General features: G+C 34.5%; 1 protein-coding gene across 4 annotated transcripts in view; it reads right to left on the bottom strand.

Moving 5' to 3' along the window:
• Positions 1–17,359, bottom strand: part of cic (Putative transcription factor capicua) — a 57,187-nt gene extending 39,828 nt beyond the window's left edge. For all 4 annotated transcript variants that reach the window (XM_089265801.1, XM_089265802.1, XM_089265803.1 and 1 more), the window contains exon 1: positions 17,216–17,359. The gene's annotated coding sequence lies outside the window, so the exon portion shown is untranslated. The remainder of the gene's footprint in view (positions 1–17,215) is intronic.
• Positions 17,360–20,392: the final 3,033 nt, after the last annotated feature.

The following is a 20,392-nucleotide window of genomic DNA, read 5'->3' as shown; positions in this document are numbered from 1 at the left end:
AAAAATATTATTGTTTGGAATTATGGCTACAAACTCGGACATAGCTGGCCGATCTGGCATATAAAAAGCCCCATTAGCCTATTTTCTGTTTCCAGTGGCCCCATCAGTTATGTTCTGTACCTTTTAAGGCTTCTTAGGCTGCTATAATCTTAAGTTAACTCTCGTCTTGTAAATTTATTTTAAATAAATAAATAATATTTTTAACTAGATCATGAAAATAGATGATAGTATTAAAAGATAAATGATCATATCGATAATATAATGGAGGAATTTAATGGACAATATTTCACATATCGAGTTTACGACAGTATTGAAGTTTATTAAAGATCTCATGTTGGCCTCACGCATAAAACTCCCTCTATTGACATCTTCTCTAGGGTATCGCAGCAACAGCAAACGACGGGTTGCTTGGGTCCACTAACAACACTAACGATGCCTTACTTCTGCTTCTTGTTGTTGTTTCATTAATACATTTTTTGTTGTTGTTGGCCTCTTCTTCTTATGCTGCTTTCCAGGCAACCAATTTTTGCTGGCCGTGTGTATTTTTTACGCGCATTTGTTTACTATAGATACACAACAAACAACACACACACACACACACATCCTATACACATGGGCAGCGATATACACACAAATGGCCAAAGTTTTCGATGCGCTACTTAATACATGTACACACACACACACACACACAAATGCATACATGCACACGTATGTATATACGTGTATACATTAAGCTTAAATAATACCAATATAAATAATGGTTGAGCACAAATAACAACAACAGCAGCGCAGAAGAAGAAGAAGAACAACAAGTACAAGTAGTAGAATAAGTAAAAGAAGAAGAATTGTAAGATTTTGTTGTTAGTTAAAAAACAAAAAACCCAAAGAAAAAAAAAGTATCTGAACATGTTGCAATCGTCGTTCTTCAGCAGATACTTTGGAGTATTTACTGCCGCATTTAAGTGAGTTTTGAGTCCATTACATAAAACCGAAAGTTAAAGGCCAACTACGATAATAGCCAAGGGGTACGCTATGCGCGCGTCTGTGTACTCGTGTGTGTGTGTGTGTGTGTGTGTGTGTGTGTGTGTGTGTGTGTGTGTGTGTGTGTGTGTGTGTGTGTGTGTGTGTGTGTGTGTGTGTGTGTGTGTAGTTGCTACCGTTTCGAGAAAAAGTACACACACGGCTGCAGTTGGTTCCGAATGGAGTGGGAGGCTGGTCGGCACTTGGGCTTATTTACCTTTCAAGTGGAAAAGCAGGAGGTGGTAACTGTATATATGTGTGTACACATGTACAAGTCTGTGTGTGTGTGTGTGTGTTCTCCTAAGTGTTCCTCATGCTTATTGTTTACCTTACGATTTAACAGGTAGCCCGAAGCAGTAAATTATATGTGTGTGCACTTCTACCCAAAAACCCCCAACTGACGGGTTCATGCTAAGGAACTTAAGTCCATACCCTAATTAGATGTATAAACCTTACAAATGTCGACGGCATATCGCGGGTGAGATGGCATGGAATGTGCAGTCAATCGTAAAAGTGCTCTAAATGGAATTAACACTAACATTTGGATGGAATACCCAAGTATATTTCTAATCAAAATACACAAATTAAATCAGATGTCGCATTCAACTATTGGGTGCAATCTTAAATATTCATCTATCGTATATAAGATGTATCCTAGAGTGGTTTTATATTCTTTGATATTCTATTAGTAACTTTATATTACGAGAAATCTCAGAGGTTAAGTAAGCTGTAATAGGTCAACAAGTTGTTAATTTAATAACTTCAAGTTTATGTACTTTCGAAAAATTCCCCTGTTTACCCATACACCCAAGCAACATTATAATCTTATATAAATTTCGTTTTCATTACTAAAAAACCATAATATATAGTTTTATGTGTACGAAAGTCTATTAGGCTATCTGCTCGATTTGGTCGCCATGATTATTAGAAGCCGAAAATGTAAAGCAGAAACGTGTCTATTATTATTGGTGCTTAGCTTGGGGTTGACACCACTTTGTCTTGATATAAAGTAATTTATTATATGATTTATTGGCCACTTGATTGATGAAGTCGTTTCGAGTTGATTGCACGATAATTTTATTGTTCGACTCATGCATTACTCTGTTTGCGTTCGAAACCAACACGGTTACAGCCAAGACCCGATACCTGATATATAGTTCGCTAGCTGAGCTCAGCTCAGAGTGATTAATATTGGGAGATTAGTTAAAATCAGCAAGCAATCCGAGAATTAGTAAACAAATGTGTGCTCTGAATGGCAGACTGTTGCATAGGAGGAGTTAAGAGGAGCGAGTTAAAATAAAATAAGAGAAGTAGGTATTGGAGGAGTAATAGATCTAAGAAGGTATAGAAAAGTCAATGCGTCTAAATATAAACTCGTTTGTGAAACATTTGTAAAAGTTGAAATGTTAATAAATAAATTCTATTAAATAAAGGGAATGGAAGCTTAACTGAAAATAATAATACAATAAAAATATACATCTTTGTTTCATTATTATTAAAGTCTTTACCACTCTATAAAAAATACCCCTTTATATACAGTACAATGAACTTTTTATCAGTGTACAATTATAGCTGCAGCAAGGAAGCGATGCAGTTATAGTTTTCAATCGCCCTCAAGAAATTGATTGCAATGCATTCAGCTAAATATTTATAATATTTCTATGCCTAGAACTCAAAGAAAAGTATTGGTTGACATGAATAAAATTAATATCGAAAAAGAGAATGAATAATAAATAAAAATCAAAAGTAAATAAATATAATGCTTATAGAAGTTCAATAACAAAAATTAAATTAGCTCTCAGTTTTTGCTTATGTATTTACAATTGCATATACAGTTTATCTTACATCAACTATATGTATATATATAGGATAGTTCTGAACTACATACGTAATTTTGGGCGAATGCCATATTCATATTGATTACCTATATCAACAATGCCCTAAAATTGTTAGGAAATTATCAAACTGTCATTAAATAAATTCTAAAAAAATATAAAAGCAAATTTGCTTTGTTTTTATTTCAGTTGAATTTTATGCTTTAAAAATACATTTAGTTATTGAAGTGACAATCAGACTATAAATATATTTAGAGCCATAGAAAACCACACCTGATTTATGTAGATTGTCATGTTGGAACGGAAATCAATAAAAATGAATAGGCGGCGAGGGGCGTACGCTTGAAAAAGTCGTCAATTCTAATTGTTGTTAAACGTATTTATTGCCATCAAAACGAAAAGAAAATAAAAAAAAAAAACTTGAATATGGCGTAAAGTGGGGGAATATAATCGAGAACTTATAGCACAACCAGTGCTGCAACAAATACACATAAACACACACACACACACACACATACACGGGCAAAGTTTTGCAATTTTCATAATGATGCACAATTTGCATAAGTGAATTTGAAATAGTTTAGTCACCGCATAAGAAATGTTGTTCGATATCTTTAGAAATTGCATGTGTGTGTGTGTGTGTGTGTGTGCAGGTATGTATGTGTATACATTGAGCACTCACTGTATGAGAATTGACATCCAAACAACTTATTAATGAATAACTGGCTGCCACAACTCGACTACAGCGACAGTTTAAAGCTTATTACCGAGCAAAATAATGTACAACTACTGCCGGCACTATAATGGCTTTTATATATGTATACTTATTTATTTATACGTAAAACAGCTCGCACTCTAACATATGTACAATACGAGTGTATATAGTAAATATATATGTATACATATAATTTATATACACATATATGTATATCTCATGAGTGTGCACAGCACTTGAAATGGCAAATGAATGACACTGCTGCGTACAAATGCGCGACCAACTGACTGACTGATTGACTGACTGACTGATTGACTAACTGACTGACTGACTGACTGACTGACTGACTGTTCGTCCAATCAGACGCCACGCCGCACGACAGACGGACGAGTTAAGACTAATCAGGCCCCCGCGCCATATATGTATTTATAATACTATGATATGGCAAGGCAACAAAAGCAACAATAACGCTTTAAATGCCATATCAGCAAAGAGTATTGCTGACTACAAATTATACACTGGCGAGGGCTGTTTGGCAAGTTATGATTAAAGCAATTGCTGCAACAATCTAATCTAGCTGACAACAACAACAACAACATCAACTGAGGCTATCGAATTTATACTAATTGAGATTCATCGTAAGAGATTTCGTAATTCAAATTATTGTAATTAAATTATCGAGCCGAGTATTTTGTGGGCTTGTTGAATGCAATCTGAGGAATCGCATTAAACTTGTTTGTATTAGACGCATTAGTATATATATTATATAGGATCAGTTTTATTTCCTTAATATGTCACTTGGGATATTGTGATATTCTAATAATAATATAATAATAATATATATATATATAATGATGATGCTCTTGATTTAATCAAATAAATTAAATTCATATTTAAATATGTCCAACTTGATTAATTTATTTAATGAAAACTAGATTATGCAAATTAAATGATTTAAAGAAAGTTTACTTAAAGCACAACGGAATAATATTCATCGTAAATATATTTATATAAAAATATAAAAAACTTGATTTTAGGTATGCGAAAAATGAATTGACACTAAATACATTTGATTCATGACTTAGTGATCCACCCATCAATAGGACAAAACGTACCGCTGCTCAGTTCAGACAAACACACACACACACACGCACATCTACACACACACACATACGCCTCTGTCACCATTAACCGCACTTTTATAGATAAAGTAACAGCCGATTCTCAACGGCACCCAACAAAAAAAAAAAAAAAAAAACCACACACACACACCCATCTACACACACACACGGAAAGATACTCACAAACAATCACACAACGATAATCGAGCAAAGTTGTTGTCAACAAGTTTACGAGGCAACCGCTGGAGTCTCTACCGAATTAGCCATCTCCCCCGCCCAATCACCCCCAATCGAGACCCATGGCCCATAACCATGTGCGAGTTTCTTTTGCTTTTTAAGCATATCTTAATTTCGAGTTATCGCTGAAGCTTCGTTTGTATTTAGTTTTCGTTTCGTTTCGTTTTCGTGTCTCTGCGTGTGTATTTTAATATTTTATTTATATTTGTTGTGACGTGCCGTGAGTAATAAGTATAGATATGCTATATGAACCAATATCCATATACATACACATGCATATATATATATATATTCTATACACAAATATAAATATAAATATATATATGCATGTATGCATACCTGTATGAAACGTGTAGAAACCCGTATACAATTTTTTTTCTTTTTTTTTTTTAGCACTGTGGCGCTTTATAGCACGCACAACTCGGCCAAGACGCCAAAATAGTCAAGGAAATCGCTTAAGCGCTCTGTAAGCTATATATATACATATAGATATATATATGTTTCTTTATATATGTATATATCTGAGCATTTGTATGCACAAAACTGATGATCAGTCACTAAACGAGCAAAGTTACCATCGAAATCATTGAGGTTACTTCTGTACAGCATTTTATTGACTCTTTGCATGGCTAATGTGTAAACGCCTTCTTAGAATTTCAATTTAGTTTAAGGCATTTGCTGATTTTATTAAATGTGTTGAATTTTATTATATTTTTGCTTGCAATTGAAATCTCTATCCGGAATTTTGTATATATAGAAATCCCTTTCGAACTGTTGAAATTAATCTATTATTAAATTAATCAAATTAAATAATAATCTAACTATAAATTATATTTGTTTCATTGGAATCATTTAATTATAAATTATCATATAGTCTTCTTAGAAGCCGTTAATTTCACATTTGCATACCTCAAACCATTTAATTTGATATGGAATTAAAGCTATATACATTTTGATATCAACTAATTTTTGCTAATATTTGCCTCCTTTATAAACGACTTTGTATATACAAATCTTTTATTCCATTTAATTTGATTCGATCTTTGACTTATAAATATATATATATTTGGCATTATTAGATTTTTTCGCATTTTCATCTAGATCACATGAATTTCTTAATATATTCCATCTAAATTCGCTTCAGTTGAGTGCCAAAGCAGATTGAATGTGAGAGAGTCGACGAATCTAATTCGCCTGAACGAATTATTGATTAAATAATTAAAACTTGTTTCAACAATTCCAGAGATTCGTATAAAATATTTACCAATCTGTGGTATAGCAAAATGTGTTTATTGCGAAATGTAAAGGTTAGATAATTTAGTTGCTTGTCTTACTTAATGATTAGAGCATTTTTCTATTGCAATCTTGATTTATGAATTCTTTTAACAAATGGAATATAAAACTTGTGATTGAATTGGTTGAATCGTTTTCAAGTGTTTGATGTAGGTGCAAATGTTTAATTGTATTAATAGGCGTTTATCTGTATATGGGACTGAATACACTTAATATTTGCAAATGGAACTTGCCGTTTCTGTTCAGAGTTGAAAAACTACTGAAAACAATAAATTTTATGACCCGAGCGCCTTTCATTCATTCCGCTACAGAGCAGATAAAACGTTATAATAAATATATGTATATAAACACACATATACATATATATATAAATATATATTTATCAGTAGATGTGCATACATATACATATATACAAACGAGTGAATGATGTGCTTTTCATTAAGAATGAATTCATCGCATGTGTGTCTACATGCTTAGGTTTGTTTGCATTTGCTTACATAGATACAAATGTACACACGTATACATACATTTATCAAATATATTTATATGTCAGGGTATAGAGTTAAAGAAGTAGTATTATATTTATAGACAGAGAGCGCAATCCACTTACCCCAACACTTGGAGCTTAATTATATGAGAATTGACTGAAATATATACAGCTTTGTATCTTAATCCTAGGTAACATGTGTGCCGGCGTTGGCATGGGGTGAGCCACCAAAAAACAACGATACAGCCATGTCAAAGTATTTCAATTCAGAGTAACTGATAGCAGAAACCAAATTGATTGACTGATTGACAGAATGACAAACAATGTGGCAGTATTAACTTGATTTTCCTCCGTTTCTCTTCAATTGAGCATCGTAGTTAATAAAAAAATCGTTGTACACACGGAACACGGGCAACACGCGTTCCACTCCATACATACGTGTGTATATATGTGTACATACATACATATATACTTATCTTTATACATACCCTATACCTATGGCATATACATATGTATGTATGTATGTATATACATATGTACATAGCTACTCAAAGTGTTTGTGTACCGGCAGCTTATCATTATAAAATACAAATTTAAATTACATACGAACTTATCAGCGTGTTTTCTTTCGATTGTTTCAATTGCTGCCTCTCTATATAATTCTTGATTATTTCGTTTCATTTCACCAGTTTTTTTTTCTTTTACCTCTTCTTTTTGATTTGTATTCATTAAACATATTCCATACACACATAGGTATGTATGTATGTCTACATATTTATTTATATATTTGCATAATTGTGCCTTTAAGGCAATATTTGTTTGTGCGTATTTCTTTCGCCCAGGCGAAATCTCTATAAAAAAAAACAAACATCTGCTAATCTGTAAAACTATTTGCCAAATCGCAGAAGTGTGTATACTATAATTAATTGGGTGTGTAATTGAATGCTTTGGTATAAGTACCTCGTAGTGGTTCATTTGCTTTTTTTCAGAATTGTGAAAACTTGCGAGTCTGTGACTTTGTAAATGAGTTTTCCATCCACCTTCTGTGGGTCCTTAAGCCTTGTTTAATTGATAATTCTGATGAAAACGTAAATAATACTTATGGTTTAACAAGACTTCAGATAATTGCATGCAGTATAATATTAAATAAGTATATTCTTTTGCAATTTATATATAGCTCAGAAATAATTGATGCTTTTTCGACTGATACTACTTAAACTGCTCAAATTTAATAGCATATATAATTTTTTTTACCCATATATAATATTCAAAAATATACCGTAAATTGGAGACTACATATATAATAATTATTATTTGAAATTTATGTTGAGAGTTGGATGAAATAATAAGTAAATGATGCATCAGTTAATACTTTACTTATATATCTAGCGATCTATAATCCAAATACTCCCTAGCTTATGAATAATTCAAGCTAAACTAAATTAAAGGGAACATAGCTGAATATAAGTTTCTTATTCTACTTATAATAAAATAACATAATAAATATATTTCAAATCTTGAACAATCCATAAAATCGCAATTTAATTATTGCCAAACGTAATAAGATTATTTACTGTATAATTGGATGATGCACAGAAATATTTATACAGTTACTATAATTATGCATAAATGTACATATATATATATATATTTTTTTTATGTAATTTATATACAGTATTTACAGGAGAAAATCAGATTATAAATTTAAATATTAAGATGGGTTTTCAAAGTAAAAAGTCTAATTATATCTATTTTATTTTTCATTTTCATATATTTCTTTTTTATGTTTTTCTCTTTATTAATAAATAGAAATAAAAATATATATATATTTTTTTTAGGTTAATGTTCTTTTCATTTTATATTCCCCCATTTAAATATAATCAAAGATTTTTAACTTGAAATGCAGAATAATTATTCTACAGCTTTAATCAATTTAAATTACAAATCCAAAAATGTATGTAAATAATTTATTAATGAAATGCTTTCTTAATATTTTATCGCTTGTATCTATTGATTACCAATTTCGTAAGCCGAATAATGCTGTTCATATTTATAGCACAACCAGAAAGCCTCTACCCAAATTTTGTTGTCGCTTTATTATGTGGCTACCGATCAGATCGATGATTTCCTGTATGTTTGTGGATTTGTATTACAGCACATTAGACGAAGACCGGTTTGTGAAGAGAACCAAATTCCATAATTTATGATATTGCGCTGGCAAACATTGATTTTGTGTTTTGTATTATTTGGAGCCGGCATTTGAAACAAGTTTCGCGTTTATTTTGGGATATTCTATGAAATGTGCTACAAACTCGAATTGAAGCTCAGAGACAAGACCGAGTAAATGCTGCCTTCTGATATTCACTTAATTTTTTATTCTTGAATCAAGTCCCTACCGGCTTATCAACTACACAAAAAACTATGCATATACATACATACATATATAGAGAGAAAAAAGAGAAAACAAATAAAATAGGGGCTTTTAAGTGTTGTGAATAATGCTCCAATGCTAATGAGGGCGCGCGCTTACTCATCGCTGAGCAGGGCGGGCAAAGTGGAGCCCGGGGAGCAGGTCAGCAGCCAATAAAAGGAGAGTATAAATAGGCATAACGCATGCCTCAAATATTTATGCGTACGATTTATAACACAGAGAAGCAGCGGCTGCAACTGCTACAGCAGCAACAGTGGCAGAGGCTTAAAATGTTTGTAGATAAAAAAAAAGAAAAGGGGAAAAATTAGTTGAGCATCGCAGACTCAACAAATGCCCTAAGAGCCAGAGACGGGGATATACAAGAAAGAGAATTTTATAAATTTAATTTGTCATAAATTAGCTGTATATAACCTGATTCTCTGCGTCTACAATTTTTTTTTTTTATTATTAATATTCTCGAAAAAAAAGTATCGAAGCTATAGCAGAAACTAAACATATAGCAAAGCATCTTAAATATCTTCATGGTTACAGGGTATCAGAGGCCCAGGCCTTAATAGAACCAAAGAGAGACTGCAACCAATCGCAAGTTGGAGTTGGGCTTCAGTTCGAGTTCCAGTTCGAAGCAGACAAAGAGCAGCCTTTGTGCAAACACACAAGAACACTCGCTCACACACACACACACACACACACACACACATACGTATATTCTAATACGAACGTTGTGCCGATCGCAATAGAAAAGACCGAGACTATGCTGGGATCGAGCGACAATGGAGAGCTGGTCTGGTCTGTCCTCTCAGTCAGTGAGTGCCAGCTTCTTGTTTCCTTCTTCAACATTCCGGTTCTGGCTGTCAGCCATAAGAGAGCAGAGAGATAGAGAGAGGGAGAGAGAGGGATCTCGCAACAGAGCTATTGGGCGACAGAGTCAGACGTAATTAATGATCCCGAAAACGCTGACAGCAGCGCCGACTGAGATTGTTGGAGACTGCAGAACGCATGATTCGGGTTATGCTGAGTGAAGTCTTTAGTCTTTAAAATGGGAGAAAAAAAGATGAAACGAAATACAGGTGCGGATTAGGGTCACTCAGCATGACGGAGACTGAGGTGCACCATAAATTGTGTGATTGAGTTTGAAAACAGTCGAGGACTTGAATAGGGAAACAAAATAACAATAAATACATAAACAAAAGTTGCATTGAATTGGGTTTTTATGATATGAACTGCACTTTAAATGCTAATGGATCGCCACAAAATTAACATATGAATTGCCAAGATGATTTTGTAGACGCTAAAAAGCACATTTAAACTAGGCTTTGACTATATCCCTGGTTTCACTTTTAAATGTGCCATAAACAGCTTAGTTAAACTGTAATCCAATATTGTAATTCAAAATATTTATTCAAGGAATTACATTCATTAAGTACTATGAGGGCAATGAATGGAATTACCGTGGTTCCAAACTGAAACTTGAATCAGAAGTACAACAACTATGGAGGTTGAATGTTGATTCATTTCTGTACAATTTTCAAACAATATTGCTTACGCACTTATAATATTAAAAGTGTTGATAAGCGAGAACTATGACGGATGTTGGAGTATCTCAACCGGTTCTCGTGTATAAGCTCTTGAGGTTTTATCATATGGTGTAATTGTTATTATTATAAAAACTGACTAGAATAAAATGAAAAAGGGAATTAAACACCAAGCTGATAATTTACTATAATAAAGTAAATTCTTTGAAATAGTTTATTTTTAACATATAACATATTTCATATTCTACAATATTGCTATTAACATTCTCATTCTAGTATATCGCTTAGCTCGAAACATACATATATCTATATACATATATACACACACACACATTGGAGACACTTCAAGATTTTTGTGGAGAAAAAGAAACACATTATTTACAGACTCCAATGGTCGAAATGTGGTATAAGAAGTTGTAATACAACTGGTTGCTGTAGTATTTGTAGAATGCTGCGGCGGCCAAACGAGCAACAGCAACAACAACAACAACAACAACAAATAAACGTATCGACAAGTTACACGTACTACAATAACAACAACAACAAGAATGTCAGGAGCTACAGAAAACGGCAACTAACGCAATGTGAAACCGGTTCAAACTTACACGAACACAAGCGTGTGTCTCTCTCTCTCTATATATGTATGTATGCATGTGTCTGTGTGTATTTGTGTGCAGCGCACAGATCCAAACAAAATGACCAAAAGCCAACAAGAAGATGAAACGAAGAAGAAAAGCACCAAGAAACAGAAGTGCGAGAGGCAGCGACGGCGACAGCGACGGCGACAGCGCTTACGAGTTATACACGCTCATATGTAATCGCCGCCAGCGTCACACACACACACACACACACACACACACACACACTCCCATATGGGCACGTGTGTGCGTGTGTGTGCGCGCGTTTATATAAACACTAAAGTACACAGAGAGCATGCGTTGGCAACATCATATAGTCAGTCAGTCGGCTACCTTTTTTTCCGTTTAGTTCATTTTACGCGTTTTGCTTTTCATATTCTTGAACTTCAAAAAAGAAAGAAACACATAACACAAAAAAAAAAAAAAAAAACAAAAAGAGGCAAAAAATCGAACAAAACCAGCATAAAATAAATAAAAAATAAAAATCATCAGCAACAAGAACAACAACAACGCGCGACGTTGTCGGCAGCCAAGCTGTCAGACAGCTACTGGTGTTAAACGTACATAGTACATACTATACTATAGTATGTAGTAAACCAACAACAACAGAAACAACAACAACAGCGGCAAACACAATGGCGTACGAACACACTCTGGCATACATATATAGATAGATACACCTACATATACATACAGTGGCTCACACCTTATTTCGTGCAGCAGCATAGTAGAACTTTGAAACCGTATTCCCGCTAAACCAGTAAAGATATCCAAAAAATTTAAATGAGGTTTTATTTATTGGTTATTCATTATGTATTAACACTTTCAATTATTTTTATATTATAATTAATAAGTTTTAAAACTAAAGAAAACTAAAAAAACAGCCCCTTTCCATGTCACAGCTTATTTCGTGCACTTCACTTTCAATGACTTTATTGTCCAAAAATTCTTAAATTAGGATAATTTTTTAACTCATTTTTGTTTAATCACCTCCTTGAATAGTGATTCCATCGAGTTTACTCATTTTCGGGTGATTCCGCTGGAGATTTTTGGCCAATCCTCCAACACGGCCGTTTCGAGGTCATTTTTATTGAATATTAACCATTTCCGAATGGCCACGCCCAATTTTGCCCACAAATTTTCTATAACGTTCAGCTATGACCACTGGGCCAGCGGATATACCACATTTGGACTGTTCCAGATTAACCAGGACTAGTCAATACCAGGTTTATTGTGTTGGTCATTTGCCTGATGCAATCGGGATTGCCCTTCTAGACCCAGTTCTTCTGCATTTTGGAGCAAATTCTTCTTCAAAAAGGATAGGTACATGTTATTGTTCATATTACCATCAATGAAAACTAAGTATCCAACTCCCAAACCCGACCTGCAGGCCCAACCATGCAACAGCCACTGCCATAGCTCATATTTGGTTTTAGGTGCTGATCTTGGAGCTCAGTATTTGCTTAGCGGCAATCATATTGGACCCATCCGACGCAAATATATTAAATTTCGACTCATGTGCATATATATGGACCGGATTGGAAGCAATATGCCTGGCGCCCACCAAATACTGAGCTCCAAGATCAGCACCTAAAACCAAATATGAGCTATGGCAGTGGCTGTTGCATGGTTGGGCCTGCAGGTCGGGTTTGGGAGTTGGATACTTAGTTTTCATTGATGGTAATATGAACAATAACATGTACCTATCCTTTTTGAAGAAGAATTTGCTCCAAAATGCAGAAGAACTGGGTCTAGAAGGGCAATCCCGATTGCATCAGGCAAATGACCAACACAATAAACCTGGTATTGACTAGTCCTGGTTAATCTGGAACAGTCCAAATGTGGTATATCCGCTGGCCCAGTGGTCATAGCTGAACGTTATAGAAAATTTGTGGGCAAAATTGGGCGTGGCCATTCGGAAATGGTTAATATTCAATAAAAATGACCTCGAAACGGCCGTGTTGGAGGATTGGCCAAAAATCTCCAGCGGAATCACCCGAAAATGAGTAAACTCGATGGAATCACTATTCAAGGAGGTGATTAAACAAAAATGAGTTAAAAAATTATCCTAATTTAAGAATTTTTGGACAATAAAGTCATTGAAAGTGAAGTGCACGAAATAAGCTGTGACATGGAAAGGGGCTGTTTTTTTAGTTTTCTTTAGTTTTAAAACTTATTAATTATAATATAAAAATAATTGAAAGTGTTAATACATAATGAATAACCAATAAATAAAACCTCATTTAAATTTTTTGGATATCTTTACTGGTTTAGCGGGAATACGGTTTCAAAGTTCTACTATGCTGCTGCACGAAATAAGGTGTGAGCCACTGTATACATACATCGAAATGCCCAGAGGCAAAGGCTCACAACACTGCGTATACGCTACGCGATGCGTCGCTGCTTATCGAGACTGTTTTTTTTTTTTTTCTACTTTTTTCTTTTTGACTGCTGCTGTTTTTGCCATAGTCCCCCGGTTGCTGGTGTTGCTATCCGCAGCTTACGATGGAGCTAACGCTGGCTGCTGATTGTGGATGAGATCCGCGCAGAGACTTGGGGGCCCAATGTGCCAAGAGATCTTTTGCTGTTGCCCTCCAGCCATAGACATTACAAATGATACTCAAATCAAAAGCTATGGCTATGACGCCGCAGCCTTAAATACCCTTTCGCAAGCAATTATTATTTATATTTAATAACTCATGGTATTTAAAGCAAACTGAACTTGTTAATATTCCAGCTGTAACTATAAATTAAATTATAATATATATATATCGCAATATTATTATTTTTAGAATGAATAATGTAATATAATGTGAGATGTTTGGCTTGAGTTCATTGGAGTTAAGACCATCTGATTAATTTTAGTTATTTATTGTCAATTTCACTATTAAATTTAAGATTGCAAATTGCACTTAATACTAATAATCAGAGTTTGTATTACATAGTGGGCTACCTATGGCATATACCCTTTCGCTATGCCTCTTAAAGAATGCATCATTTAGTTGATTTACTACTGTCTGCCTTTTGCTGTCGGTTCGCTGCTTCGTCTTCTTCTTCTTGCTGTGCCTGTCCATATGATGCCATGGGCATTTGGACTCAAGCATGAAGTTTATTTTTTTTTTTTTTTCTGAGTCTGAACAACAAAGCTCATCATACACATACATATGTACATATACCATAAGACCATTACAAATGCTTTTCTTTTCATTTTGTGTTTATATTTCTGTTTTATTTTTCTTCTCTGTCTGTCCGTCTGGGGCCTGCGTGATCTTGTTTTGCTTGGGATTTAGGCAATTTCGAGTTTTTTCTCATCTGTGATGGATTGATATTGAAGTTAGGCATAACATACATGCACGTGAATATATATATGTACATATATATGTGTATGAATGTATACACATATATTTGCTTTAATGATCTTCTGTTGGCAATGTAAATAATAATCTGTTGCCGAGGATTATACGAGACGCATTGAATTAAATATAGAGATATATGCTTTTGTAGATCTAAGTCGACAGCTCCAAGGCTTTAACCAGATTAAACATATCATAAATTTGTTTTTATATATATATTGACATACTTGAAATAACTTGAGCTATAACAGTTAAAGGCGTAACTAAAATACGGAAATGAAGCTAGCAATGTTGAAATATTTAATTGCTTTTTAATTCATTAAATTGAGACTCAAGAAAAAAAAACTAAAAAAAAAATACAATAATTAATAAAAAAAAACTAATATCATAATAATTTTTAACATTTCTACTAATTTTGATTTATTAGATTTAGCAATGTGAGCTCTAATTTGTTTAAGTGTAGCTGAGAAACTTGCAAGAGACCATAGGCCATAATCTACGCACTTGTCCTGCCATAAAAGGCTCGAATACAAATAATAAAAGTAAAGAAAGAGATGAAACGTGCGCCGTATAATAAACTCTTTCTTTTTTTCAAACACGTCAAGTTCATAGAAGAAAAGTATGTTTAAGTAAAATTCTCTTTAGTTTGCTCTATATATGTATATATTAGTGAAGCTAAAATAATATATCAATAGATTTGATGATCGTCATAACGATGTTTACTGTACATACCTCTACACATATACATACACACATAGATGCATTTGTATGACGATTCTAAGCATTTGAAAGTGTTAGGAAAGCTAAGTTTTCTATTAAATCAATTAATCGCCATAAAATAGGGTATTTTCAAGTCGTTGGCTTTCAACCGAAACGTTCTTGATTATTTTTTTTTAATAACTTTTTTTTTATGCAACGACGACATCGGCGATTGCGCCGAGTGTCGCTGTCGTGTCTGGCGATTGTTTTAAATTTTATCAATGTCTGTGAGTGAGTGTGAGTGTGCCAATTGTGTTTATATGAAACAAACATTTTTTTTTTTTTTGCGAGATTCATTAAAATTCCTAGAAACTCGACCACTTTGAATGTTCTCTAATTACAAACGATTGCAGTGTGGCAACAACATAAAACGAATTGTTGCAATAGCTTTTTGTTGTTGTTTAATTTTCATGTATTTTTATTTTGAATTTTCGCATTGCCAAACAAAAGCAGCAATCAAACACACACACAGGCTCACAAAAGAGTCAATCAAAATAATTACAGCAGCAACACAAATCCAATTGGATACAGAGCGAGTGAGAACAAAAACTCAAATAATAAATGTCAATTGAGCACGCGTTGCGCGCTTGCCGTACACTGATGCACGTATGTATGTATATGCTGTTATTTGCCATTGGATTACTGTCATTGTTGTTGCTGTTGCTAAGTGCATTTGATAATTTACTGCTAATTATCACTCACGCACAATCAAATGTAAATTAGAAGGAAGACAGAGTGAGAGACAGAGAGAAACGATATACAGAATTGATGCAGTGTGTGTGTGTGTGTGTGAGTGCTAATTATACAAGCACTTGCACACACACACACACATACACTTGCACACGAAACGATTGAGTGAGTTGCACAGTGGTGCGTAGGCTGATGAGCAATGATGAGCCCACACTGGCAGGAAATCTATTTGCATTGGCCTCCAATTGCGCTTTTATGCTTTGTTTTGCTAATTTGAAATTTATTCTAATGAATTGTCATTGTTGTTTCACATGCAAATACATAGAAATATACACATCTTTGTAAGCTAGGAGAAATACAAAACTGACTTTAAGTTTCGGTAGCTGCTTTTAATAGTTAATCGAATATTCACCGTTCTTCGTCAATTATAAGTATGTAGATAATTTGTGCCTTGTTTTCCTGAATTTTTACGTTTAATTTTTTGGTATTTATTTTAAAGCTGACAAGCTGTTGCGGCTTTTGTTTTCAGCACAAGTCTATGCGAAAATTGTAAAAACGAAAAAATAATAATGGGAGACAACAAAAAATGGAAAAAAAAAATTAGTATTGTTACTATAATTTGTATGTTAATAAAACACAGACAACAGCAACAACAATAATAATGACAATAGATTAGCTAGAACACCAAAATCGCTCTTTTTTCGCTCTCGCTCTCTCTTTCTCTCCACCTATGGCCTGACCAGCTACAACACAAAGCAGATGCACTATGGTCACTCTATTTTATCCAGCATGAGTGAGCCGACGAGCGTGAGAGAGTGCGAGAGTATCACTATTTACGCCTGCCTATGCGTGTGTGTGTGTGTATCGCAACGTAGAAATGAATGAAGCGAACGCCGTCGACGTCGCTGCCGCTGCCTGTCGTAATAGCAAGTGCAAGTTCCTATGTTTATGTGTGTGTGAGAATATTTTCGCGTATGGAAAAACAAAGAATGAAGAAATTTTCCAATTGGCAAATATACAATACAAGCCAGACCATCTAGAGCGAATCACACAGAGAGCGCAAGCTGCCGCGAGAGAGACAATTTGACTGAGCATTTTGCTTACCGTTTTGCTTATTGACGTAGGCGTCCGTCTGCTGCTGCTTCTGCTGGCTGCGTACACTTTTGTTAGTCTGTATTTGTGTGTGTGGTTTTCGTTTCCTTCTTTTTTTTTTTTTATTCTTTTTCACTCTTGTTATTAATTCTGCCCAGGGGCTGCGAACGTTGTGGTTTTTGTTATGCAAAATGATAGAGAATCATTTTTGTTGTAGTTGTGTTTTCTATAAATATTTAGAAATTATTTAACTTTGCTTCAGGAGCTCCTGCTACCACTGCAAATCTGCACGACGGCACAGCTGTGCAGTTATAATAAATAACAGTATGTACTAGGCATGACAGTGTGTTTATTTATAATTTAAAACTGGATGGAGAGGTTCAGCACATTTATGATATTTGTATTTTTTATTTTTATTTGTTTGACTGCGCCGCGCAGCTCGCGTAAACAGCAAAACAACAAAACTGCGACTGACGCAGCGACGACCACTTTACCGTGAAAAATTTTCATTCATTGAGGAAAATTGAAATGAGCGAACGAACGAACGAACGAACCAGGCAAAAGAGCAAGCGAGTGAGCAAGCGAGAGAGAGAGGAACGACCACGACACGCAGCTTGGCTACATGTGACAGTATTTGTTTGTGTGCGCGTGTGTGTGTCTGTTTGTGTTTGCGCTCGCTAACCGTGTTGCCAACTCAGCAGCGCTCACAAAATGCTCCCAAAACGAGGCAAAAACATTTAACATGCAATTTATATCAGAATTAAATGTTATTCTTCTTATTCGTTTACACGCCAAGCGGCAAGCGGTACTCTCCTTCAAACCGAACACTCACATTCGCACGCACACATTCACGCGCATAGTGAGTGGGAGATAGACTCTCCACTCTAGCCATTAAACAGACGGCGCGTCGACACTGGCAGCGGCACGTGTGTGTGAAACGTAGCTCTGTGTGCGTGTGTTTATCGTTTGCTTTAATTTCTTTTCTCTCTCGCTCTCTTACACGCGCATTTCGTTTTTGCTGTTTCGATTCGATTTTCTTATTGTTGTTGTTATTTAAATTACTTATTAATTCAATATTCTGCAATTACCAACTGCATTAAATAACTTGTCGTTAGCTGTTTTTGCCCACTAGGAGAGTAAATTCACACACATACTCATACAGGCACCACTGCAATTTAATATTTTCTTGTTGCTACATTTTTCACTTTAATTCTGCTTTCTTGTTGCGTTTTAATGTTCGTATTTTTTACACTCGCACGATGCAGTTGTTGCTTATATGTACTGCATGTACATACGTTGCTATGTATGCATATACATATGTATTTTGAGTTGCCAAGTGTTAGCACAAAATTCAATTGTTGCTAACTTCAACACACATACGCATGTTCACACCACGGATGTCTCTAGCAAACTAAATCACAGTGGCAACTCTAAGCCGACGTCATGTAAGAAACATAAATACCCGAACAAAAATACCAAAAACGCGTCAGAATATACTAAAGGCGTATATCTTTAACGCAGCCCTGAAATATCGAAAAATATTGTGCACATTATTAAAAATTTAATTACCCTTGCAAAATTGAAGTTTTATATATTAAAGGTAGGCTAAATGAAACGTAATGAAAATGTTCATAAACCATTTGGCTATCGATGAAATATAAAATAAAATGTGGCAACGCTGACAAATCAAATACTGTGGCGGCATATTTAAAAGTATATATTTTCTAATTTTTGCATTATTTGTGGATAATTTAATTTTAATTTCACATCAGGTATTTGCAATTTCAATTTCTATTTGATTATTTATATGATGTGTGGCAGAAGAAACATTTAAATCCCAGCTGGTTAGGTAGAAATAGTATGACCGTTTGCAGAAGCTTTAAGTTGGAAAGCTTTTAACCGTTAACAGTTCAAATCGTTTGCGAATGAAATGAAATTGAATAGAAAAATTATATTTTATATTTGTCATTTGTACTTGAAATTGATCCAGGGCGCTCAATTGATGGTAATTTTTTTTTAATTGTTTCAAAATATTTATATATTTAATTAAATGAGCTTTCTATTTCTTTTATAATTTTAAATACATCGAAATTGAAATTTTATCCACACCAAATGTGCGTTTTTATTAGTTTGATTCAGGGTAGTATCTAGTCGAGTACTCTCGCTAGAGTATTCTTAGTTAGCTCAACATGTCACCTTTATTAAACCCAGCTCAATCTGGAGGCCACTATAATTAGGTAATTATAGATATATCAAAGCATAAGTATGAAGTTTATCCCTATACCTAAAAGGAAGAACAGCAAAACGTACGTAGCAAAGAACCAATATGCCCATTTGGACTCTGTGAGCGGGTATAACAACAAACTCGATTCTTCTAGACGATAACAATTGCTTAATACGTTAACTTATTCTTACACGTTTTCTTATTCCGTTTATTTTTAGACAACTTTTTGATCTTCTGTCTGGGATATATATATGTTACACATGATATCGGGCATATCGGGTGCGGTTGGTATAAAAGACATTCATCACATTTGCGGGCAAAAGTTTTTAGATATTTTTAAACCACTTATGCGACCCACGCAGCTGCTGCCTCCTATTCTACTTTATGCTTCAGCTCGACATAAATTGCGCATACGTCATGTAAGCCATAGGAGAATACACAATTTTACACCTTATGTGCATTGTTGTTGTTGTTGCTGTTGTTGTGAAACTTTTGACTTTTATGCGGGCGGCAAAGTCAGTGAAAGAGAAAAAAAAAAAGTCGCAGCTATTAGACGCCAGCTATTAGATGTTAAATTTAATGACTCGCATCGAGTAAATTGGACGTGAGAAGTTGTTGAAAAATATGTTGAGCACAATTAATTAAAATTATGTGCTGCAAATTACAGCAGACATCTGTGCGGGGGAGCTGTGTTCATGTTATGTTGTTATATTAAATATTGAAATAACAAGTAAGGAAGCTCTAGTCGAGACTGCTCGACTACGAGATCCCATAAACCCTACAAATAACTGGTATTTCAATAATAAGTAGCACATACACATACAGCATACAGCATACAACATACAGCATACAGCATACAGCATACAGCATACAGCATACAGCATACAGCATACAGCATACAGCATACAGCATACAGCATACAGCATACAGCATACAGCATACAGCATACAGCATACAGCATACAG

Source organism: Drosophila navojoa, chromosome 2 (genome assembly GCF_054131105.1).
Source record: "Drosophila navojoa isolate 15081-1374.11 chromosome 2, UAZ_NAV_1.0, whole genome shotgun sequence".
Classification (NCBI taxonomy): Eukaryota; Metazoa; Arthropoda; class Insecta; order Diptera; family Drosophilidae; genus Drosophila; species Drosophila navojoa.
This window is presented reverse-complemented; position numbering and strand designations above follow the sequence as displayed.